The sequence below is a fragment of the Sminthopsis crassicaudata genome, chromosome 1, assembly GCF_048593235.1.
Source record: "Sminthopsis crassicaudata isolate SCR6 chromosome 1, ASM4859323v1, whole genome shotgun sequence".
In the NCBI taxonomy this organism is placed as follows: Eukaryota; Metazoa; Chordata; class Mammalia; order Dasyuromorphia; family Dasyuridae; genus Sminthopsis; species Sminthopsis crassicaudata.
Genome location: NC_133617.1, coordinates 597,646,904 through 597,674,614, shown reverse-complemented (window position 1 = coordinate 597,674,614; position 27,711 = coordinate 597,646,904). Strand labels below are relative to the sequence as shown.

At 33.3% G+C, this 27,711-nt stretch overlaps 1 protein-coding gene across 6 annotated transcripts in view; it reads right to left on the bottom strand.

The window, feature by feature from the left end:
* The window catches only part of PDE4D (phosphodiesterase 4D), a 1,915,283-nt gene that overhangs the window by 1,432,165 nt on the left and 455,407 nt on the right, over window positions 1-27,711 (bottom strand). The gene's annotated exons all lie outside the window — the stretch shown is intronic.

The window sequence follows — 27,711 nt, the reverse complement described above, 5'->3', positions numbered from 1 at the left end:
AGATGAGAGGGATCCATGGATAGGGGGAAATTAAATAAAGCAATGCAAGTTAGGAGCAGAATTAAAAGAAAGGGTCAGCAGGGATAGGAAAGATATATATATATATATATATATATATATATATATATATATATATATATATATATGTGTGTGTGTGTGTGTGTGTGTGTGTGTGTGTGTGTGTATACACACACACATATATCACTTTTTGGTGGTGGGTAAGATGAAAGAAGGAGAAAAAGAATAAGCAAAAAAGTTGAGTAACAGAGAACAAAGGAAATATTTACGAGGAAGTAAAGAAAAGATAGACATATGAATATAATTTCTTCTACTCAATATATATTCTTTCTTGAACTGCTATTTGTTTTTATAGATTCTGAATCTTCTCTGACATTCTGCAAAATATATGACAATGTTCTCTTTTGATTTGCTTCATTTTATATTGTATTCCTTTTTCTGTTTTTTTTTTCTTTTTTTCTTATTTCTTTCTTAAAATAAATTTGAAAAAAATGAAAAAAAGAATACAAAAATAATAAAAAAGGAAATAAGAATATATTGTTTGTATATAGTAAAATCAATGATTAGTAAAGTCAAAGATCAAACTAAAGAACTTATATGGAAAATAAAGATGAGAAGATGCTATGTGGGATTTTTAAAAAAGCACTAATGGTATGTTTGGGAGGCTGTAGCATAGGAAGTAAAAATAAGAAAGAAAGAAAAAAGTAAGGTCAAAATAGAAGAAAATGATTACATAAATCTCAAAAATCTTATGTAATTATTCATACTATTTTCCTTTCCAATAATTAGAAAATGCATCATAATTAAAATATAACTCTTATTTCCCTTTCCTTTTAAAGCACTTGAGACATATTCTATATCACACCTGGGCAAAGGAGTTTAGAATCATGGAATGTTGCTACTAGACCATATCTTAAGCAGTTCTTATCCTTTTTGTTTGATATGAATCTCATCAATGTAGAGAAGCCTGGGACTCTTTCTCAGTGAAATGAAAATTAAATAAAAAAATTTAAAAATCACAAAGGAAACTACATTGAAATACAGATGTTTATATATAATATATGTATATGTTATAGCTACATCATATCAACTTCATAAACACCAAGTTAAGAACCCCTTAGAAGATATAATTGAATCCAGTGTCCTCAAAATGAGGGAAGTGAGATCCTATGAAGTGAAGTGACTTGCCCAAGATTCCCAGAAAATTGATATTCTAATTCCCAGCTAGGTGTTCCCCCACTACATTCTGATGTTTTTACTTATGATGCCTTTGGCTGATCTAGTATAGTTTGGAAGGCTCAAATTTAAAATTGATATACAGAATGAGAACACTTTGGAAGGATACTATAGCAAAAATAGACAAAGGATGAAGAAAATGGATGTAGGGTATAGATAAATCATAGAGAAAATAACTAAGCATGCTTCTCACCACAAAAGTTATCATTCTCCAAATTACAAATTCCTTGAGTTCTTTGGATCTTTGTATATTCAAAGTTAATATCTAAACAGATTATTTTCTCATTTCTCTACTGCTTCTTTCCAATCACAGCCCATCTTTAAGATATCTTGTGCAATTCAAAGTTTGCCTATATCACAATTAAGTGGGAGATGAATTGCAAAAAGTTCCAATCAAAGGAAGTTCAGAAATGTTTTGACAGGCTGAAAAAATTCCAGTTGAGTCAGATTAAGAAAGTTCAATTATTTGCTGAAGGTTACACAGGTCATAAATTGCAGACTTCAGATTTGAACCATGATAATACAAGAATCTATAATTCTTTCCAATGTCCTTGAATGAACATCCCTATTAATATTCCAGTGCTTTCCTCCCCCAACTACCTCTTTCTGACAGCCTTATATTTGTATCACATGCTTAAAAGAAGAAAGTGATACAGAAGATGAAGCTATCTACCCAAACCATTTGTTTTGATCACTTTTATGAATGCAATATAGATTAATATAATTATGTGGCAAAAAGCCCACAAAATACAACTAGTGGTTACTCTATACATAGTGTTTTAAAGGTTGAAAAGCATACCTATTTTATTTCATTCAGTCCCCTCAACAATGCATTTTACAGTTGAAAAAATGGAGATTGAGACAAGACACATCCCTTTCTCAGAGTTGCAGAGTAAGTAAATGCCTGAAGTGAAATTCAAATTCAGATCTTCCTAACTCCAAATCCAATGTTCTACTTAGTATTACACCTAGCAGCTTCAATATAATTTAATAATCATTTCAGCTTACATTTTCATGGTCATTTATAGCAAGTATTACTATCCCCATGTGATGAACGAAATAAGTAAAGAGAAAGTAATTTTCCTATCTTACTTGAAGGTATACAACTTAGTAGCATAGAATCATGGAAAGCTTCAGAATGGAAAGGTAATGGAAAAACCAATTACTTCAATGTCTCCATTTATAGATGAAGAAATTGAGACCCAAAAAGCTGTTATAAAGATTATTAGTCATATTAGCAGAAGGCACAAGATCTATATCTCTTGAGCCCAGGCCCAATTTTGTTCTATTAAAGTATACCATTTCCAAAAAAAGTGCCAGTACCAAGGGTAGGAGAAGCATATCCTACCTCCTAGTCCTTACTATATTTCTGATTCCCATTGTCCCCTAAAAGCATTAATTTTATAGCTAAAAGGACTGTGAATAAATCACTGTTTTTTGTTAAGAAGACCTGAGTACATATCCTGATTCATACATATATTGGCTCCATGAGCCTGAGTACATCTCTTTACCTCTCTGTAAGTCTCAATTTCTTCATCTCTAAAACAGGGACGATAAGAGTACTTACCTCACAGAATTCTTGTGAAAATTAAGTGAGATAAGAAATGAAAAGTAATTTGTGAACACTAAAAATATTATATGAATGTTAGCCCTTATTATTATTAGAAATCATAAGTATAGTGTTACTATTCATTGAAGCCATTTTTCCTCCTTTTCTTTCCTTTTCTTTTTATTATTGGTCTGTAAGTTCTCATTCTAGTGGTCCAAAAAAGAAAGATAAAAAAGGGTCATTTACCAGGGGGGAAAGCACAAGAAAATAGCCATGTAATAATTATTTCTTTCTTCTCAGAGACATAGACCATATTGAAGAGAATGAGATGAAAACATATTATTCCTCAGCACTCATCATCATTTCATTAAGCTTCTTTAAACTACTCTGGATTTTTAGTGTTTAAATTGGTTTATAGAATATTACTTTCTATTAGAAATAATAAAGTGGACTTCAATTTCAATAAGAATTGTTCCAAAATTGAAATCTCAAACTTCAATGAAGAAGAAATGGAGGCCAGGATGATTTAATGACTGGAGTTTGGCTAGTGAAATTATCATGTGATTGACATTGTATGGAAAATGATTGCTATTCAGCTTTTGTTTCTCTTCCCTTTTCCTTCTACAACTGCATTCATCTGCTCACAGGCTATTATTGTACAAGAGTTGATTATCCCCAAAGAAATCTTTTGAACTATTCTAAAATATTCTATGTTGCTGCAACAATGAATGTAATTGACAATTACTGAACATTATTCACTGTTTAAAATATCTGTGCTGAACAAGATACCTGAAATGTGATGCACTACAAGGCCATGGAGATTTGATGAAAGCAGGATTCTTTTTATGAGAAGAATATTTGAATTGGAACAGACTTGAGAGATCAGTCATGGCTAGAGGATATTGGGGAATAATTATGGGTTGATGTGAAAGGAAAGTAATTCCAACTATTTGGTAGTTGACAGACAAAATATGGAATGGAATGTAAGCACAGAGAAGTAAAAAATGAATTCATGATTAAAAGACAGATTGAACTTTCCAAGTTTGAAAGTCAGATACATGGTTTATTCATAGTAATATAATTAGCAGCAACAGCAGTGAGACTAGTTACTATAGAACATGATCATCCTTCACCTACCTCCATATACTGTTATGGTGACTTTCTACTGCTGCTACTCCCAGCAGACCTCCCACTATTAAGTACTGTAGCATATATAAGCTCAGAGATCTGTCTCAATCAGTTCTTAAAATAACATATTAGGTGGCTCTAAAGGATTAGGGGTTGTCTTTCTAATGTAATACTTCATCTGCTCCTAGTGGTGTGCTTCTTGCCTAAATTATATGGAAAGAATAAATTAGTAAGCTTTTAGAGATCCATAGTTACTAGTGAGAACAATTACAGTAGGCAGAGCCAAGACAATGGGCTAGAGTTAACAACTCAATTGAACTTTTTTGACATTCTTCTTTAAACAATTTCAAAATAATACTAAAAAAGAAATTTTTGAGTGACAGAGCCATAAAATGTCAGGATGAGATATTTTCTTTTAACTTTGTAAGTCTGCTCATTTTATTTTATTCATTAAAACATTTTGGGAAGGGGACTTCCGGGCCAAGAGGGCAGCGAGAAGGCACACAGCTGCTTGAGCTCTGCGTTTTCTCTCAGAATTTACTTCATGACAAGCCTCAGAATTAATGCTTGACCAGAAAAACAACCCACAAATAATCACCAACAGAAGACATCCTTGAAATTCACCAGGAAAAGTCTGTGTTTGCTTGGAGGAGGGGATGAAAAGACTGGGTGTAGCCTGTGGGCAAGCAGCAAGAGTGAGGCAGGCAGCCCACACTGCTCAGACCAGAGGGGGGCGAGGTGTGATCTCTTCCATTTCTGTGAAACCACCTTTAACCCAGTGTGGATATTCCTTCTTGGCAGCAAGCCAGGAGCAGCAGAGAAGGTGTAAACACTGGAGGTAAAGAACAAAACCCCAGAAAGCTAGCATCTCTTCAGACCCAGCTACCCCCCACCTACACCCAGAGTGACTCAGGGCATCCTTAGAGCGTCAGAGCTCAGATGCAGCACAGCCATCACTGTCCTGTTAGTGCCTCACTGCTGTCTCCCAAATTCTGTAGAGGAAGCCTGGTAACACCATCCAGCTCCGTCCCCCTGCCCAGAAACTGACCAGTTGTTTCTCTTGTCAATTTGTTTTCTTCATTTGCCTCTCTGACAAAATGAACAAAAAATTTAAAAGGGCTCTAACCATTGACAGCTTCTGTATGGATAGAGAGAAGACTTCAAACCCTGAGGAGACTAAAAGCAGACTGTCTCCAGAGGAATCCCCTAAAAGGGATATGATCTGTTCCTCAATACACAAAACTCATAGAGGAAATCAAAAAGACTCTCACAAGAGAGATAGAAGAGAAATGTAAAAAGGAAAGGGAAACTTGCCAAGAGAGTCTGGAGAAGTTATCCCATGCATTTAAAGACAGAGTGGATAAAGAAAACAAATCATTGAAAAATAAAATTAGTTAGCTGGAAAAAGAAAACAGCTCTTTAAAAAATAAAATTGATGAAATGGAAAAAAATTATATAGAAGAAAAACTCAATTGGACAATTACAAAAAGATATAAAAAAGTGAGTGAAGAAAATACATCATTGAAAATTAGACTTGAACAAATAGAAATGAATGATTCAAGGAGAAACCAAGAAGTAGACAAGCAAAACAAGAAAAATGAAACAATTGAAAAAAATGTCAAGTACCTTATTGGAAAAACAACAGACCTGGAAAACCAATTCAGGAGAGACAATCTGAGAATAATTGGACTCCCTGAAAATGTGAGGAAAAAAAGACATTGGACATTTAATGAAATAAATGAATTCCATCTATTCTTGATGAAAAAACCATCTACACAAAATGTTTGAGGTAAAATAGAGGGAGGAACTTTAAGGTGGGGAAGGGATACTAAAAAGGGAGGGCTGTGAAAAAACAAGTGGTGCTCACAAGTTTAATACTGGGAAGGGGGGTAAGAGGGAAGGAAAGGAGAAAAACATAAGCAGGGGGTAACAGGATGGCAAGCAATATAGAATTAGTCATTCTAACCATAAATGTGAATGGGGTAAACTCCCCCATAAAGAGGAAACAGTTAGCAGACAGAATTAAAAGCCAGAATCCTACTGTATGTTGTTTACAGGAAACACACCTAAAACAGGGTGATACATTCATAATAAAAGTAAAAGGGTGGAGCAGAATCTACTAACAAACAAAAATAATAATAATGCTCACAGTTTACACTCATTTTCCAGTGTTCCTTTTCTGGATGTAGCTGATTCTGTCCATCATTGATCAATTGGAATTGGATTAGCTCTTCCATATGTTGAAGATATCCACTTTGAATGGTTGGGTAAATTATGGTATATGAATGTTATGGAATATTATTGTGCTGTAAGAAATGACCAACAGGATGAATACAGAGAGGCTTGTAGAGACTTACATCAACTGATGCTGAGTGAAATGAGCAGAACTATGAGATCATTATACACTTCAACAATGATACTGTATGAGTATGTATTCTGATGGAAGTTGATATCTTCAACATAGAGAAGAGCTAACCCAATTCCAATTGATTAATGATGGACAGAATCAGCTACACCCAGAAAAGGAACACTGGGAAATGAGTGTAAATTGTTAGCATTTTTTGTTTTTCTCCCCAGGTTATTTTTACCTTCCTAATACAATTCTTCCTTTGTAACAACAACAACAACAACAACAAAATTCGGTTCTGCACATATATATTGTACCTAGGATATACTATAACATATTTAATATGTATGGGAATACCTGCCATCTAGGAGAGGGAAAAATTTTGGAACAGAAGGGAGTACAAGGGTTAATGTTGTAAAAAATTACCTATGCATATATACTGTCAAAAATGTTATAAGTATAAAATTAATAAAAAAAACATTTTGGGAAAGTGTCTGTCTATAGGCTTCATCATACTGCCAAAGGGATCCATGGCACAAAAAATTTTAAGAATCTAAACTTTCTTTGAAGCAGGCTTGCAAGTCTTATTTAAGTCTTAGCTGTCTTTATTATTTTTGTTAAAACTTTTTAATTTCAAAACACATGCATAGATAATTTGCAACATTCATCCCTGCGAAATCTTGTATTCCAATTGTTTCCCTCCCTTTACCGCACTCCCTCTTCTAGACAGCAAATAATCCAATATATATTAAATATTCATAATCCATCTATACATATGTCCACAATTATCATTCTGCACAAGAAAATCAGATAAAAAAAAGTAGAAAATTGAGAAAGAAAACAAAATGAAAGCAAGCAAGCAACAGCAAAAAGATTACTATGTTGTAATCTACACTCAATTCCCATAGTTGTCTCTTTATTGCAGATGATTCTCTCCATCACAAGACCATTGAAACTGACCTAAATCACCTCATTGTTGAAAAGAGCCAATCCATCACTGTTGATTATCATATAATCTTGATGTTGCTATGTACAATGTTTTTCTTGTTCTACTCACTTCAGTCAGAATCTATTCATATCTCTTCAGGCCTCTCTGAAATCATCCTGATGATTATTTCTTATAGAACGACAATATTCCATAACATTCATATACATAACTTATTTATATACCATAAGGTTTTCAGCCATTCCCTAATTGATGGGCATCTACTCAGTTTCCAGTTTCTTGCCACTACAAAAGAAACTGCCACAAATATTTTTTGCACATGTGGGTTCCTTTCCCTTATTTATGATCTCTTTAGGATACAAGCCCAGTGGAGATACTTCTGGATCAAGTATGCACAGTTTAATTGTCATGGGGTATAGTTCCAAATTGTTCTTCAGAATGGTTAAATCAAGAGACACTTATTTCTGAACTAAACAAAAAACTTAGGAGATTGATAGGAGAGAGTTGCAATACTAAGATGGAGCCTGGTCTGGAGTACCCATATGCAGTAGTAGTAAATACAGGAGCTGAGAGCCCAGAGACAATAAAGAAATCAAACAATTGTCAGAATGACAGAGCTAAGGCTGGATATAGCTGGGGCTGAAGTGTCAACTGTATTGCCCAAATGTAAATCTGAGTCACAGTTCAAGAAACAGATAAGTGACAGAAGAGAAGTTAGGAAGAGAAATGAAAATAAGTAAAATAAAATTATGAAAAGAGAATTAAGAATTTGGGAAAAGGGCTCAAAATAATACTGAAGAAAATGACATCTTAAAAACAGACTACTGAGTGAAATGAGCAGAACCAGGAGATTATATACACTTCAACAACAATACTGTACTGTATGAGCATGTATTCTGATGGAAGTGGATATCTTCAACAAAGAGAAGATCTAATTCAGTTCCAATTGATCAATGATAGACAGAATCAGCTACACCCAGAGAAGTAACACTGGAAAATGAGTGTAAACTGTTTGCATTTTTTCCCCCAGGTTATTTTTACCTTCTGAATCCAATTCTTCCTGTGCAACAAAAAATTCGGTTCTGCACACATATATTGTATCTAGGGTATACTATAACATATTTAACATGTATGGAATGCCTACCATCTAGGGGAGTGGTGGAGGGAAGGAGGGGAAAATTTGGAACAGAAGTGAGTGCAAAGGATAATGTTGTAAAAAATTACCCATGCATATGTACTGTCAAAAAAAGTTATCATTATAAAATTAATTTTTAAAAAAATTTTTAAAAATCTTTCAAGGTAAAAAACAAAACAAAACAAAACAAAACAAAGCAAACAAACAAACAAACAAAAAAAAAACACTAGCCCAACTTGGAGGAGGCAAAAGATAAAAAAATTCACTGAAGAAAAGAACTCCTTGGATAGTGTATTGGCTCTGAAGTCAGGAGGACTTTGACTCACATGAAACATCAAACACTTATCAACTGTGTGATCCTGGACACGTTACTTTATCCCAATTGCCTCAAAAAAAAAAAAAAAAAAAAAAAAAAAAAGCAAAACAAAAACATGATAGGCCAAATGGAAAAGAAAATACAAAAATTCACTGAAGAAAAGAACTCTTTCAAAAGCAGAATTGGTCAAGTGGGAAAAGAGGTATATAAATGCCCTAAAAAAAAAAAAATTTCTTAAAGATTCAAATTGGGAAAGTGGAAATTAATGACTTCATGAGAAATCAAGAAACAATAAAACAGAATCAAAAGAATGGAAAAAGTAAAAGTAAATGTGAAATGTCTCATTGGAAAAACAGCTGATTTAGAAAATAGATCCAGTAGAGATAATTTAAGATTATTAAACTATGAGAAAGCCATTATCAACAGAAGAGCCTAGATACAATAGTCCAAGAAATTATCAAAGACAGCTGTCCCAATATCTTTATTATCAAGAGTAAAACAAAATTTAAAGCAATACACTATTAATCTCCTTAAAGATATCTTAAAATGAAAACTTCCAGGAATATTATGTCCAAATTTCAGAGCTCCCAGATCAAAAAGAAAATATTGTAAGCATTAGAAAAACAATAGAAGATTCAAGAGAAACAAAAAAGTTAATATGAAAGAGAAAAAATAAATCAAAGAGAAATCACAAAGCATATGATAAGATTAAACTGTTTATATTCCTACATGGAAAGATTATTCATATAACTCCTAATATTATTAGGACAATTAAAAAGAGATAAATAGAGGGCATAGAAGTGAATTTAATATATTGGAATAATCTCAAAAATAAATTAAATGAAAGGATGGAAAAGAGGGGCAAAGAAGAGATAAAGTAGGAAAATCTTTTACATTAAAGAGGCATGTAAGGAAGGACTTTTATAGCAAATGGAGAAAATGGAGGAGTTAGGCAATGCTTGCACCTCACTCTCATTGGATTGGTTTCAAAGAAGTTAAATCTTATATAATCATAAAATTACATATGGAAATATATCTTACCAAATGGAAGGGGATTTTTTTAAGGATTGAAGATTATAAAATGCAAAGCAAATTAGAAGCAGTTTAGAAGCAAAATATACTTCTGAAAAGGGGTTTACGTAGGGGGAAATCAGACAGAGGGAAACATACAGTTAGTAAACAGAACTATGAATGTGAACAGGATGAGCTCACATACACAATTGAAGAGCAAAACATATTAGAAACCAGAATCAAACAATATATTGTGTACAATAGACACACTTAAAAGAGAAACATACACACAGAATTAAAATAAAGGGTGGAACAGAATCTACTGTATTTCAACTGAAGTTAAAAAAAAAAGACAGAAGTAGACAAAGCAGACAAAATAGATATAACTAAAATAGATAATCAGGGAAACTTCATTTTCATAAAAGGTACAATAGAAAGGAAAATAATATAAAATTATATAGGAAATTTCTCTGATGAAAGTTTTAGTCATCAAATATATAGATAACTGAGTCAAAATATAAAAATAAAAGCCATTCCCTTACATATAGTCAAAGGATGTGAAAAGGCAGTTTCGAGAAAAAGAAATCAAAGGTATCTATTGCCATAGGGGGAAAATGCTTTAAATCATTACTGACTAGAGAAATACAAATTAAAACAACTCTGAGATGCCACCTCACACCTATCAGAAATGATAAATGTTAAAGTGATTAAGGGAAAATAGGTACATTAATGAATTGTTAGTAGAATACGTATTTGTTTCAACCAAACTAGAGAACAATTTAAAACTATGGCCAAAAAGCTTTACTGCAATTTTAACAGCAATACCAAAATTATGTCTGTATCCTAATGAAATAAAAAAGGGGGTGGGAAAGGTTCTATATTTATAAATATATATTATATCTTTTTCTTTTGTGATGGAAAATAGTTAAAAATTTAGGGAATGTTCGTCAGTCAGGGGTTGGCTGAACAAGTTGAGGTATATAATTGTATGAAGGATTATTGTTTTATGAGAAATGATGAAGGAGGTTGTTTCAGAAAAACATGAAAAAGATTTATGTAAACTGATGCAAAGTGAAATGAGAAAAACAGGGAACTCAATGTACACAGTAACACTAATATTGTAAGGATAACCAACTGAAAGATTTGGCTATTCTGATCAATACAATCAATACAAAATAAGACATCCAAAACAATTCCAAAATACCCTTGATGAACAAATGCTATCTACTTTCAGAGAGATAACTAATGAACTCTGAGTAAAAACTGAAACATAATTTTCTCACAGTAATTATTTATTTATTGCCTCTTTAAAATATGGCTAAAATGGAAACATGTTGAATGACTGTAAAATTGTATAATTTTACATACAATAGATATCATATTTCTTGCTTTATGAAGCAAGCAATAAAAGAGCAGATAGAAAGGAGTGAGAAAATTTGAAATTCAAAATTTAAAAGGAAAAGAATACTAAAAATAAATAAAGATTTTAAATGATTTTAAAAATAATAAGTCAAATAAATATTCCCTCAAAGTTTGAGATTTGTTCTCTTTCCAGTACATACAGGATTCTGGGAGAAATGGGTTCAACTTAGAGGTCACATATAGCAAAAGGGTAATAAACAGTTTCTGTGACTCCTTTTATCTTCAAGATGTTCCTCTTTTAAGAAAAAAAAATTTCAAAGTTATTTTAAAATTCATTATTAAAATGAAAAATACTACTTTTTTATACAATTTTTATACAATATTGGATTTGTTTTCAAATTGCCTTAGCTCCTATGATGACACTGCTATTGGCTGCTCCTAGAGCACTGTTAAGATGCTCATGGAAAGACAGGGAATCCTTCAGAACTCCAAAGTCCACATTAATTCTTTTAATTTAGTGGGGGCTAGGCCTGGGTGGAAACAGACAATATTGTGGCTTTTCTCTTCTTAGCCCTCAATTTTTGCTTCTCAGAAGTTTAACTGGAACAAACCTCCTTACTTATTAGAATCTTTTAGACTCTCAACTGCCTTCAAGATTTTATACTAATTACAGAAAACAGTCATTACTTAGTTTTATCATCCTATCTGAACATTCTTCTTATGCAATACTACATTAGTGGATCAAAGACTCTTTCAAATTTACTTTAAACAAATGACTTATTAATTAATTGAGATAGTCTACCATGGCATTGTATCAGTATATGACATTTTATCAGTTACATTAAACAGGATTGGATGAATTGATTGATTTATTCAATCAATCTTCACTATTAAATTCTACATAGCTAGTCACAAAGCTGACCATGAATCAGTAATCCAGCCATTTTTTATCCTGTCAATGTGTCTGCCCTCCATGCAACTCTCCCTCCTATTTTTCACCTTCCAACTCTTGAGCTGGAAACTATAATCAGGTTGTCAACAACACTATTGTTTCCAGAAAGACCATATTACTATTCTGCTGTATTGTTCCACCAACCAATCCTGTTACTTCTTAGACTAAAATATTTTTCCTTTGCCATTATTTCCCATATATTTTCTCTAGATCTTTTTTAATTTAAGTTACAAAAGGGTAGAGATTGTCTTTTTTGTATTATTATATCTAGTACTTGGTGCTGGCACAAAACAAGCACTTAAGGAATGCAAATTCATTTATTCAGTTTACTTTGGTGTAAAACTTTATACTTTTCAAAGAACTTTTAAAAATCTTTTCCCCCATTATTTCATTTGATCTCCTTTTATTCCTATCAATGAAGTTTTTCTGTAATGAACTTAGCTTCTATATGCCTTAATTTCCTCCTCAAAAAAACAGACTGGCTTTTATAATAAGGAATTCAAATGAGCTAGGTCTCAGGTAAAATTACATTTTTTGATCCCATATTTTCATTGATTCAAGGAAAGAGCAGAGGAAAGAAGAACAGAGAGGATTCAAAAATATGACTAGAGCTCTAACACGAGAAAGGACATCTTTGTTATTGTTCTTGTTATCATTCAATAGTTTCAGTCATGTTTGAGTCTGTGATTCCTTTTGAGGTTTTCTTGGTAGAGACACTAGAGTAGAGTCCTTCTCCAGGCCATTTATAGATGAGGAACCTGAAGCAAACAAGGTTAAGTGGCTTACCTAGGGTCACACAGGTAGGGTAGGTAAGGTCTGAAGTCAAATTTGAAGTTAAGTCTTTCTGAGTTCAGACTTGTTGTTCTAGCTACTGCACCACCTACTTACCCCTAAAAGAACCTCAGAGGTCACCTATTGCAAACTTCTCATATTCGACATAAGGAAATTGAGTCAGAGGAAGATTGTGTGATTAGTTTAAGGAAACATAGGTATTATTTGAACCCAGGTACCCCGATTCTAAAGTTATTGCTCTTTCCATTTTAATATACCATCCTTCAAAGGAGATATGTAGAAGGCTGGAACTCTGAAAAGGTGTATTTGAATCTAAGAAGCAGAGCATTTAGGGCTAATTTCCTACTCAATGTAAGATAATGGTACTATAGGCATACATTTAGAGGAGACAGTGATGTAATGGCTCTCCTCATAATTGGCGCTTACTGAATGTAGTGTGGTGAGATAATCTGAGGCAAGGATTGGAGGGCTTAGAGAGAGGGTCAGACTCTCTGCCACAGCATGCCGAGGAAAGAAGACTTCAGACTCTGGATTCCAGAGTCCAGGATTAATCTTCCATGAGCCACGTAGTAGTTTGCCTGCCTCCTGCAGTCTCCTCCTAAAAACCAAGGACTTAGACTTATCCTGACTCTGACTGATCCTAAGGCAATCCAGAGAGCTAGCCCAGATATTATAGACTTATTCTTTTTAAGAGGTATTCTTAAGCTTTTTGCCAGAGAAATTTTTACATGATCTTAGTTATAGGTATATAAAATAGGTATACAAATCAATTATTTACTGAAAAATCATTATAACTTTTGATCCCCACATTCAGTTACAAGACCCCATATGAGGTTATGAGTTTAAGAAGCTTTGCTTTAGAGGAAACATTTATGATTTTAAAAAGTAAACCAAAGTCAAATTTTTAAGAATACAAGTCATTCCCTAATCGATAAATGGCCAAAGGATATGAACAATTTTCAGATGATGAAATTAAAATCATCTATATTTACATAAAAAAATGCTCTAAATCCCATTGATTAGAAATGCAAATTAAAATAATTCTGAGGTACCACCTCACACCTAGTAGAGATTAATGAGTTCATATGCAATCCTCTTTATTCTTTTAATCTTCAGAAATTGCATATTTCTTGGTATCAGTTCAATTTAATAAGAATTATTTTAATTTAATTTTAAAATTTAGTCTTTTTCTTGTTTTTCCATTAAAGGCTTCTTCTAATACTTCACAATGTGTGAAAATTATCACTGAATCTCAGAATTTTCTCACATGCCATATAAACCAACCTAAACTAAATAAGGGTCATATCTACAGTACATCTAACAAGTAGTCATCTAACCTGTTTTTAAAGGCCTCCAGGGAAGGAATACTCACATTTCCAAACACCACCTATTCCACTTATGTTGTTTTTGTTTAGTCATTTCAGTTGCGTTCAACTCTTCATGATCTCATTTTGTGCATTCTTGGCAAAGATACTGGAGTTATTAGCCATTTCCTTCTCCAGTTAATGTTACATATAAGAACATTTAGACAAACAGAATTAAGTGATTTGCTGTAAGTCACTCAACTAGCAAATATCTGAGACAACATTTGAACTCATGTAGAGTCTTCCTAAACTTCAGATCCAGCACTCTATCCACAGCACCACCTAAAGGACATGGGTCCAAATCTCAGGCTCTATCATTTACTAACTATATGATCACTACTGTATCAGTAAATATAGTGTTGGACCTAAAGTCAAGATCTGAATTTGAACCCTGCCTCTCAGACACTTATTTAGTTGTGTGACTCTAAGTTATTTGAGCTTGCTAAGCCTTAGTTTACTCATTTGTAAAATGGGGATAATTGTTACATCTACTTCACAAGATTGTTGTGAGAATCAAACTTTAAAGGTCTAAATAAATACAGGCTATTAATATTAGGACCATTATTGTTACTGTTATTGTTATTGTCAAAATTCAATAGACTGCCCCAGTTGAAAACATTCCTAAGTAAGACTCTGCAGCTTTCTACTTCTTGATGGATACAGGTATAAAGAAAGATATGAAATTAGCATCTTTTCTACACACCAGGTAAATTTTAATACCCTGGATCATTAGGTGAGGGAATTCTCCCAAAACTTCTCTGATATAAATTGTGAAATTAAAATGAATTGATATTCCTTTTGGAAAAAAAATAAACAACATAAATATAGCATTTAGCATGAAGCATTGTGAAAAAAAAAATCTTTGAGAGGAATAAGCCTCATAGACTTCCATCTTCATTTAAGCAGATGGAGTCTTAAGCTCCTGAATTCAGAATTGTCAGGTTTGTGAGCTGGGGTTTAAATTGAGTATGCAAGAGATTCTCAGAGAGCTTTCTCCTCTCAAAACATTAAGAATTTGTTTTCAGTTTGAATAGTAACAAAGAACTATTCAGCCACAAAAGGAAGACAGGGAATGTCAATTAAAAGACATCTGGCGAGTGACAAATATAAACAACTATGGATCATCCAAGAGAATCCTAAGTCAAACAGAGGACAATTTCATCAGAGGGAAAGCAAATCCAATTGAACAGAAGATACCCTAAACATTTCCCTTTCCAGGAGAAAGAAAATGACTCAGGACCCTGAGAGATTAATGCAAATGAGATGCCACAAACCTCTGTGAGATTAAATAGAGGAAGGGGGGAAATAATAGCATTTATTGTTAATAATTTATTTTATTCAAAATGAAAATTAGAATTAATTAAAAACCAGACTATTAGAGTAAGAGAATTTATAAAAATAAGTGAGTTTGAAGGATATCTAAAAATGCCCTTTTTTTTTTGGAAAGTAATGCAAAAAAAATCTTAATAAAAATATTTTAAAAGTAAATGCAAAATTTGGTTTAGTCTATTTCCCAATTTCCCTCATAATTAAAAGCTCAAAAAAGAAGATGATTCCTTAGGTCATTTTAATTAACCAATCAGTAAGCATTACTTAAGTATTTAGCCAGGCACTATGCTTAGTGAGGAAACAGAAAAAAGCAAAATTAAAAAAGTATCCCTACCATCAAGGAACTCATCCTTATGGGGAAGACAAGCTAAGAACAACTGAGAACATAAAGATATATAATATAAATGGGAGGTGATTTGAAGGGGAAGGCATTAGCAAAGGAAATAAATAAGAGCATCATCAAAAGGATGGTGAAATTTGAGCTGAGTCTTGAAGTAATTCAGCAAAGAGATGAAGAGGCAAAGCATTCTATGACAGAGAAAGAAAAGGCAGAAGGATGAAATTAAAGTCATTTATAGTCATATGAAAAAAGCTCTAAATCATTATTGCTCAGAGAAATACAAATTAAGACAACTCTGAGGAACCATACACACTTCTCAGATTGGCTAAGATAACAGGAAAAAATGATCAATGTGGGAGAGGATGTGGGAAAACTGTGACACTAATACATTTTTGGTGGAATTGTGAACTGATCCAACCATTCTGGAGAGAGATTTGGAACTATATCCAAAGGGCTATCAAACTATGCATGCCCTTTGATTCAGCAGTGTTTCTCTTGGGCTTATATCCTAAAGAGACAATACAAAAGAGAAAGGGACCTACATGTACAAAAATCAGTTTTAGAATGGTTGAATTGTGGTATATGAAGGTAATGCAATATTTTTGTTCTAAATAGAAGTGAAGGATCTTGGTTTAAGAGACCTGTTCCAAAATCATCATGGCTCCATAAATAAATAATGTAGGGAGGTGAAGTACAATACAACAAAGTGATTTTAGAAAGGTCTAGAAAGATTTACATGAACTGATGCTGATGCTGAGGATCTGCTGACAAGCAGAACCAGGAATACATTGTACATAATAACAGCAAGAATGTACAATGATCAACTATGAAGGACTTGGTTCTTTTCAGTGGTTCAGTGATCCAAAGCAATCCCAATAGAGTTTGGACAGAAAATGCCATCTGTATCCAGAAAAAGAACTTTTGAGAGTGAATGTAAATCAACAAATGCCATGCTCACTTCTTTTTTCTGGATTTTTTTTTACATCTCCCATCATCATCTGATTTTTCTCTCCAAATATGATTCATAAAACAATATGTATTAAAATAATAAATATTAAAAATAAAGATACTGAAATCTTTTGAAAAGCAGATCTTTATAGATTTATAAGTAATTGTGAATTGAAGTCAAAAAATAAAGCTGAATAATACATACATGTTTGAAAAATAGTTACTCTGTAAAATTAGATTGTAATGCTCTGTTGAAGTCTGTTCAAAATTCTGATATTCATGAGAGATGAGGAGGGAAAAAATGTTTGAGGGAAACTAAAATAAGGCCTTTGATAATTCAGGAACTAACTTGAGAAACAGCAGGAAATTTATCAGCAATAGACCACCTGTCATAGAATGGAGAATAAAGAAAACTGAAGAAAAATAATATATATTTTTAAATGAATGTGTTATTAGTATTTGTTCGGTGGAAGAAAATTGTACAGTTCTAAGTGGCTGATCCAACTTCTTTGGCTTAAGGAATATATATCTTAACAAGATCATACTCTCTGACGTGATTTAAATAGTTCTAACAATTTTTGTGATTAATTTTTTGAGGAGACATAGACAGCAGGAAATCATCAAAAGTGTATATGTGCCACTTTTGATTTCCTGTTTTAAAGTGACCTAGTACATATTTAGATATGAAGAACCATCTTTCTTAGAGCTTATGTTAACAAACATTTACCAGTGGCCCACTTTGTTGCAAGTACTATGCTAAGCATTGTAATTTTTTCATATTTTTATTAATTTTATAATTATAACTTTTTATTGACAGAAAATATGCATGGGTAATTTTTTACAACATTATCCCTTGCACTCATTTCTGTTCCGAATTTTCCCCTCCTTCTCTCCACCCCCTCCCCTAGATGACAGGAAGTCCCATATATGTTAAATATGTTATAGTATATCCTAGATACAATATATGTGTTGCAGAACCAAATTTCTTGTTGCACAGGAAGAATTGGATTCAGAAGGTAAAAATAACCTGGAAAGAAAAACAAAAATGCAAACAGTTTACACTCATTTCTCAGTGTTCCTTCTCTGGGTGTAGCTGATTCTGTCTCAAATGTAGGGAGGTGAAGTACAATACCATGAAAAAGCATTGATAAATCTAGTCCATCCAAAAAATGAACTAAAAATAATATTCAGAGCTTGCCATGCAATAAGGTTTCTGCTAAGTTCTGGGGATTTAAATGTTTAAAAAAATAGTCCTTGCGAAAAAGCATCTTACAGTAGAATAAGAGGAGACAACATATAAAGATAAATAGTGGCCAAGAACAGGCACTTTAGTTGTAGAAAATTATATGGATGGACACTGGACTATAGAGAAGTAGAGTGACTATTTTGTCCAACAACAATAGCAGAGGAGATTTGATCTTGGTTCAAGGTTCTAAAAGTGAGAATAAAGTTTGCAGGAAAGATAAAAAGAATTAGGAGAAGAAAAAGATATCTAGACAGAGGCAAGACAGCCAATCTTAGTGAGGAGAAGGTCAAGGAGGAGGTGATAGCCCTGAAATTGAGTTAAATGAAGCATGGGGTAAAGAGGAGGGGACTTCCCTGGAATTGTCTGGGTAAGGTAGTTACCATGGCTGGGGAGAAGGAAGGAATGGGCTGAGAGTCCTCAGTGAAATGAAAAACGGCAGGAATAAGTACAAATGGAAATGTTGGAATATTTTTCTCATCTAAACTATTTTTCAGTGAAGTCCCAGGAATAGCCATATTTTAGGAATTGAATATTAATGGCATACCACTATTACCATCTACCAGCACATAGGGAAGAAGGGCATTTACCTATTAGATATCTTGTAAAACCAAATAAAGCAGACATTCAGATGGTCATTCTACTTGCTGTTCTTAATCAACAAACAAGTATTCAGTAAGGGTCAACTATGTCAGGCAATGTGCTGAATTATGGGGACACAAAGACAAGAAAGTAAAAATGGCCCTAATCCCAAGAAGCATGCATTGTTTTGGGATAAACTACAAGAATATACCAAAATACATGCAAAAAATAAATACAAGGTAATTTGAGAACAGTTCTAAGTTTCATGTGGAAGTAAATTAATTATTTGGAACCTAAACTGTTTGAATCATGTTTCTATCCATCAACCACAATTCCCTTTGAATAATTTATCTTGTCTAACTTAAATTTGGCCAATTCCAATCTTTTTTTGGGGGGAAGCACATCTGACCAAGATAAACCAAAGCAGATTAAATATGTTAACAGTTTAGTAATGATGTCTATAACTTTTTTAATGTACTTCAGGAAAGTAAATAAAATTCCATTAATGAAATTCTAAGGGTATGTTTCAAATCAGCTATAATTCTTTGCAAGATGAAGACAAAGAATCTATGGAATATAAAAATGTTGGACCTACAAAAATATGGGCAAATGACAAAAAGACAGTGGATTATAGTAGTAGGATAAAATGATGATTTTTCTCTATATATTCTCCATAAATCTCTGCTTGACACAAGAAGCAAACAATTTCTATAAAGTACAGAGCATAGCAAAAATATTACTTGTAGTGTTGTAAACAAAGAAAAGACATTAATGAAAATGAAACTGTTCAAGACTGACCAGGAAACACTTTGATTTCTAAGATCCCATCCTTAAATATCATAGAATTGATGCTATAAGGCAAATATCTGGGGCAAGAGTAGAAGACCTGTAGAAAAGCACAATAAGCTCAAATAGCTAGGGCTTCAATAACATCAAGTCTCACTACTTTGCAAAACTAGTCTCTTTTTCTTCAGCTCTAACATGGTCTTCTGGAAATCATGCCTTCTGAAAATGGTTCCTCTAGGTAGGGACAAGAGAACATTTGAGCTGATACCATTCTTCTGGGGAAAACAAACAAAAACATTCTGATTTCTCTCAGGAACTTTTACAGTGAGAAAGGTGCATAATAGGCTGTGCATATTTGGAGAAGAAGGGATTGGAAGGGGTTGAGTTTGGAGAGAATTGCACTAGAAAATAAAATAACAGCTCTAATCATATATTAAATGAGAAAAAATGTCTAAATACAATAAAGAAATTCACAGGAATATTGGAGTTTTCTTATCACCATACATGTACAATAATAGTAATATAATCAGTGAAGAGATTGTGTTTGGATTCCACTCACGAGGATTCATCTTGTACTATATCCCTTAAGGACTTTGAGGAAAATGGAGTATGGTCAAAGCTATATCCTAGTCAGTCCTATCATACAAATTAGACTAACTTTTTCCTTAAAAGATAATGAGACATGACTGACTCAGGGGACTATACACTAAGATCACTGACTTGACTTTTTCATCTCAGCTAAGTAGCCTGAAATAAGGAAGACCTAAATTCAAATCCAGCATCAAGCATTTACTAGCTGGGTGACCCAGAGCAAATCATGTAACTTCTAACTGTCTGTTTCTTTTTCTGAAAGTGGAGATGATAATAGCATATCCAGGGTTGATGTAAGGATCAAATGAGATAATTGTAAATCATTTAGCACAGTATTTGGCACATAATAAGTACCATATTAATATGAATTATTGTTGTTGTTGCTATCACAAGTACAAAGCAGCCATTAGGATCATAAGGGCTCCTTAGATGTTTAATTAATAGGTAGTAATGGGAGTATCAATCAGCTGTATCAACTCAAGATGTTCTTAATGTCTACCCTTGTTGAATACCTGTTCCTGCTAAGGCTAAGTAAATATATACATACATACATACATATATATATATATATATATATATATATATATATATATATATATATATATATATATATATATATATATATATATATATATATATATATGTTAACCGATGGATAACCTATGAGGATCTATTTTGTTCTCATGTTGAACCAAATCTATAAGGGGACAGGTTTGAGTTGGGCCCAACTCATAACAGTAGTTTTATTGTAATGTTAAGTTTTGCACCATAGATCCTAAGGAAAGCTCCCCAGTCTTTACTATTTATATGGAAGTGTCTCTTTTAAATTGGGGGCTACATTAGTGGCATTCATTAATTAAAATCATTCTTAGAATCTATTTTTAAAGGACCTTCCTCCTAAAAAAACCTCTCTTTCTCTCTCTCACTCTCTCTCCTTCTCTGTCTCTCTGTTTCTGTCTCTCTTTCTCTGTCTCTTTCTCTTCCCAGAATAAATGATGAACAAGACACATGACAAGGTCTTCCAAGAGATGATCAAACCTATACTGATGCCTTAAAGAAGGAACAAGGTAACTAGACACATAAACAGCTTTTAATTATGTGAGACCAGGCAATACCCAGTCTCCTTGTCTTTCTTAGTACTATAATGACAAAGAAAAGCCTGACAGACATCTAATTGAATCAGTGTTTCTAATATTTTTCAGCCTGAGCAGATACAAGAAAGAAAAAAAAAAACAAAAAACAAAAAACCAAACAACCTTTAATTTTTATGTATACCTGTTGAATTATATGTGAAATACACAATAAAGGGATGAGAGGAATGATGTTCTCAGAGCAATCAAACTGGTGGAGAATTTCAGCTGAATCTGAAACCTAAGAATCATAAGGCACATTGAAACTGGAAGATGACAACTTAACTTGGGAAAAAGTCAGGCTCCTTTCTTTAGAAGACAGTAATCCTCTTCTCAGCCTCATTTAATTAACTAGAGGCACTTTCTATGCTAGGGCATTTTCAAGCTGCTGCTTAAGCAGTGAAATGAGAAAGCTGACGTTTGCATTTGGGAAAATACAGATATAATCAAATCTATGCAATCAAAACTGACATGAACAACGAAGAGCCTGAATTTAGGGCCAAGGGACAGATAGGAAACCTTTGCATTAAACAAATGCAAGTAGGAAATCTCCCAGAGCTCATTGTTCCTTAAAGTAACCACTTATTTAATTATTTGGCTTTAATGTTTTTTTTTTCCCTGAGTTATGAGATATTTTAAATTATGTTTTAAATAGCTTTTCAAAATCTTTCTTGCCTTTAGATGCTTTTATCACAGGCCATAATTCATTACAGTAGAGTAAAATGAACATATTCTTTAGGTACGCAGCACTATGCTGGGTGAAAGCTTCCTGCAATGCACTGAGTCACAACTTTTTCCACCATCAAGTTCAGATTTATAGGTTCATTGGTACCTTTTCAGGTCTCTAGGAGCCACTGGTTCCACTAGTTTTGTATGGTTTCTTGATCACCAGGGTCCTTATAGGGAAAAGACTAATGCGTTTTATCATTGGAGCATGGATGTAGGGCTAGAATGTACCTTAAGGCCCATTCCAACCCTCATTTTTAAAGATGTGAATTCTGAGTTATGGAGAAGATATGCGAGTTGCCCAGAGTCACCCAGAAAATAACCAAGACATAATTTGAACTTAGGTCTTTCTGATTTCAAGTCTGATTTCTGACCAATTACAATATATAATCTGAAGGATCTATCAGTCCTTCCTGTCCTACTCCCTCATAACATACACTTGTCTTAGATGATTCTAAAATGATGTTTTGTTTTTTTTAATAAAAAATTGGGGCAAGAATTTCCCTGGACCTTTGTTTTCTCATCTCTAAAATAAGGGAGCTGCATTCAATGGCTTATGAGGTCCTGTTCAGTATTATATTTGTGATCCTACTACAAGGAAACACACAGGGAAGGAGTGGTAGAGAAACTAATGAAAACATTCCAGTTAAATAAATTCCAAAAGCTGTTATACTTGATTTTAGCTTTTACAACTAGCTACAGGCTATTTGTGCCTTTGTAGCTCACTTTTACATTCCTTAGTCCTGCTGAGTTTTATTCTTGAAAGGGACATATTCGTTATGCATTTGGGTAGACAGAGTTATCATTTGATTCTTATCCTTCCACAAAGGTCCTCTTCTATCTTCATCATGATATAGCAGTTTCAGGCTTAAGAAGGGGGACACTATTCTACAATCTTTTTGTTTACTTGTCAAGCCAAAAGATAAGCACTTTGAAAACCTTAAAGCATTATATAGATGCTATTAATCACCATCATTATTTTCATAAATGCTAATTATTATCATCGTCATTTTCATTATTATCATCAGCATTTTTAGGGTATCTCACCCTAAATATGATAGCCATAGCTTAGGGAAGTCTTTTCCTCCAATAAGAAAATGTATTCCCTATGTAGGCTCCAAAGGCAATTTTTCTTACAATGTTGAAACCTTGTGACCTTACATACTCTCATTCAAGTTTTCCATGCCCTGATCTTCAGGAGATCCTCTCTTTCTAGCCATGTATCCTTTCTGACTAGGCTCCTGAAGCAGATTTTATAACCTGGATTTTTTTTTTGGCTGGGGCAATTGGGGTTAAGTGACTCACCCAGGGTCACACAGTTAGTAAGTGTTAAGTGTCCAAGATCAGATTTGAACTCAAATGGTGCTCTATCCACTGCACCATCTACCTGCCCCATGTTTTTTTTTTTTTAATCCCATTTTTCCTTAATGGTTTAAAGGATACTTCTATCTATGCTAAATGGTTGCTGTCTACTATACATGACTCTTTGTTATACCTCAATAAATTATTTCTTTATCTCAGAATGGGGACATAGCTAAAAAGCAAACAAGATAAAATGCAGTGAGTGAAGAGTCTTTAGAATCAAAAAAGAAATATTAAAGTAATGAGGGGAAATGGGGGTTGGAAATAAGTATGAGACAGTCTATAAATATTTGAAGAATACATGCAAGAGGGATGAGATCTATCATTGTTAGTTATAATAAACAAAACTAGAAGGAATGATTGGAATCTATTCTTGATTTAGGTTGGATGTAAATTAAAAGTTTCCAGCAGGAGTGATCAAAAAATAGAATAAATTCCTTCCATGGAGTAGTTAAGAGTGCTAAACATGGAGTCAAAAAGATCCTTTTTATGAGTTCAAATTTAACCTCAAATATAAAAGAAATCATTTAAGTACTTTCCTCAGTTTCTTTATCTATAAAATGACCTGAAGAAGAAAATGGCAAATGACTACAGTATCTTTGCTAGGAAAACTACAAATATGGTTATGAAGAGTCAGATATTATTGAAAAATAGCTGAACAGAAGTTAGAGTATCCTTCACTGGAAAGCTTTTAAAGCAGGTACTAGATGGTCATTTTTCAGAAATATTATAGAGAAGATTCTTGATCACAGACATTCTGAGCTACATGGTCACTAAGGTCTTTTGAAACTCTGGAATTCTTTTGTTATAGTTGTGAACTAGTCATTTAAACTAAATCTTCAGTACTGAGCAAATTAAACTGGCAAGGACATTCACCAGTTACTAGAGACTGCACAACTTCTTGTCATTCTTCACATGGCCTAGGAAGCCAAAGAAAAGAACAATCAAATTCTGAATTCAGGGTAGGACTATGTACTCTATCTAACATTCTCAATGTCTCCATTTTAGAAGTGATAAAACTAAGTCCCATTTCAACAAATATTCGGCCTAAAAATGTGAATTGATATGCTCATGATCATACATGGAACAAAAATAGCAGAGCTACAATTCAAAATCAAATTCCCTGATTTCTAAGCAAATACCCTTTCTGTTGAGCTATAGGATGGGTGATTAAATGTGACAATAAGACGTATAAGAAGCCAACTATTCAAAAGTAAATCAACAAGTTTTTATTTAACACTTAATATGTTCCAGCAATATGCTAAGTGTGGAAAATACAAAGAAAAAAGTAAAAATATCCACTGGATTCAGAGGAATCTGTGGGGGGGAGTATTTACATTTAAGTGGTTATTATAATAAGACTATCATTTATATAAACATTTAAGGTTTGCAAAATACTTTACATGTATTTCATTTGGTCCCTATAATTAACCTAGGATGTAGGTTCTATTACTATCACCATTTCATAAATGAGAGAACTGAGGCACAGAATAGTTAAATAACTTGCCTAATTTCACACAGACAGGAAGTATCTAAAATATAATTTTAATTTAATTTAAAGTCTCCTGCTTCCAAGTCTAATATCCTTTAATTGTGGTTATTATTATTATTATATTCTAAGAATAATAAAATCTGCATGAAATATAGCCATAAAATAGCAAATAATTCTTCCCATCTTTACAAAAATTACTTCCCTTTTCCTTTGTATATGTTTCAAACCTCTATCTTATTGTGTACATGATTTGAAAGTGTTTTTTTTCTCCCAGTAGAATGTATGTTACTTGAGAGTAGAAAATGTTTTATTTTTGTCTTTATATCCCCAGTGCTCAACACAACATTTGTCCCATAAGTAAGTATTTAACAAATTTGCTGAATTGAACTAAACATATTCTTATAGATCCATAGCTAGATAGAAGCATTTAGAGCTTTACTCTGGGATAAGAAATTTCAGTTACAAATGCATTTTTTCCTCTGCCTGCTCTATTGCTAGCCTCATACCCTCCAATTCCTGCTTGCCCTCTGCACTTGCTAGCAATGATATTCTTCTTTTCCTTATTGATTACCCTTTTAGCAAGATCAGAACTTTAGGGTGTTCCAAGTTGCCCTTTCACTACGAGACTACAGCCATGTCAATCTATTTGATTCATTATTTGCTATAATGAGAATATTACTAGTTATAGCTCTAGTCTCATTTCTTTCCTTTTTCTGCCTCCACTCCATAAATGAGTTAAAGTATTTGCAGCATAAAACAATTTTCTTGCTATATCCAGTTGATATATTCAGCTATAGATTCAGTACTTGATAAAACATATACTCAACTGCTCCAATCAAATAATAGAAAGACCTGATCACTCTTCTGTTTATTTTAAGCAACAATCAATGTAGCAAAATACTAATGAATTTATCAAATATTCTTTCAAGTTTGAAAAAGACATGAAGGTAGATGTGGTAAAGGTCAAATCCATTTGTAGCAAACAATTCAAGCTCTTCTAGGCACAATTTTTCCTTGATATTTAAATGTAGCTCATTCTTGAGAAAACCATGTTGAGTGCATATACCCCGTTTCTGCCTTCTCCCTACACATTCATTTATTCATTCTTTCACCCTTCAGATATGAATAATGACACTGTAGAGATATAGAAAGAAAATGGCCTTGATACATCACATTCACATCATACTGTTAACAGAGTAGGCTTTATAATTGAGAAATATGTTTGCTTTGGTAATTTTTTTAGATGTGTATAAATGTTCTCACGTCACAAATACATCAGTTTGGATTCCTTCATTCTCTTGGAGAACTCAAGAAAGGAGCATATTGTTAATACTCATTTGATGGAATTAATAAAATGAGTTTTCATCACAGCTTTGTAAGCTTTCACTTTGGGGCTGAAATAGTGCATCAGAGCCATGTTTTCCCAATGAAACAGCATAATCTATAAAGTTGATAGAACTCTTGTAGTCTATTCAAGGGCCTGACCTAGATTAGATGGTAGTGGGGAAAAGATGGCTTTGTACCTGGAAAAGTTTGTCCAATAAACATAACCATGTCTAGTTGAAAATCCTAGAGTAGGGACATCTAGGAGATGGAGTACACGAGCTTAGTGAGCAGCAAGTGGATAAAATCAGAGTAAATTGTTTCGACTTTTTCTTGATGAAATAAAACATGGTAAGTAATATTGCTGATAGATTCATAGTTCACTAGAGTCCAGAGTCAGATTGCTTAATGACTAGTAATTTCTAGGACTAGAAAAAAGAACAATTGATTGATTGATCCCTTAATTGTGAAGTCTGAAAAGTGGACAGTCTTACAGATAGCATCATTCTTGTCAAACCCCATATGTTTCCTCCCTTGTTTGTTCTCTTGGTTCTTTCTACCCTCACTCTCATTCCAGTGGCTTTCCTCTGAGATTATTTTCTATTTACTCTCTCTCTCTCTCTCTCTCTCTCTGTGTGTGTGTGTGTGTGTGTGTGTGTGTGTGTAAAAATCTATCTTTCTCTTATACATGCATAGTTATTGTCTTCCCCATTAGAATGTGAGTTCTTTGAGAGTACACACAGTTTTTATTATTCTTTATACCTCTAGCACTCAGCACAGTAATAAATAAAGCACATTATAAGTGCTTGTTGACAGTGGTGAAGTGGAAAGCTGGATTAAAAGGAATTAAAAAGTAAAGAGATGGTGAGAAAGTAGAGACAATTCCATCTAGGTATATTTATCCTTACTATATTTTGCTGATTAATAGAAGTACAAAAAAACTAGCTTGGATTCCATAAGATAACAAAAAATTAGTAATTTATTTGAAATTGGAATGTTACATAACTTTTAAAAGATATTCGAATGAAGAGACATATAATCTACAGGTGTTTCTATTTGAAAAGTTAGAAGAGAGAGACAACAGTCACTCAAAGAGGTCAAAAGCCCATTGAACAGGTTAAAAGGTCAACAGGGAAGCAAACATGATTGATTTCAGTAGCTGCACTCTGATTTGGTTTTTCCCTCCTTGTTTCTAGGTTGGGTACTTAACTCCCCCATCTTTAATTCAGTATTGACCTCCTCTAATAGGAACAACCAGTCAGAGCCTCTGACTCCTTGCTGGTTTCAACTCTCTCTTCCCCATTCTGCCTCCCCAATTGGTATCGAACTCTTGTTCTACTTCCCACTGCCAAAACTCTTCTGCCTCCCACTGACACTTTAATGTACATCACCTCTAATACTGAAATAAAGCTGCCAATATCTGCAAATGCAGATCTAAATCACTCATCCCTGCAACAGTCCATCAGCCTGTTAGCATAAACCACCAGATAGCATAAACCAGTAACTTAAAGGAACTAACACTTGGTATATACAAGCATCATAAACACATTGAAACCCATAACACACCAATCTGTTGATTACAACATACAGTCCCTGTGATTTGATGCTTTTGATCAAAGAATGATAAGTCTGACATTAGAAGGGATTTCAAAAACCATTCTAACACTCATTTTTTACAGATCAAAAAAATGGAGTCCACAGAG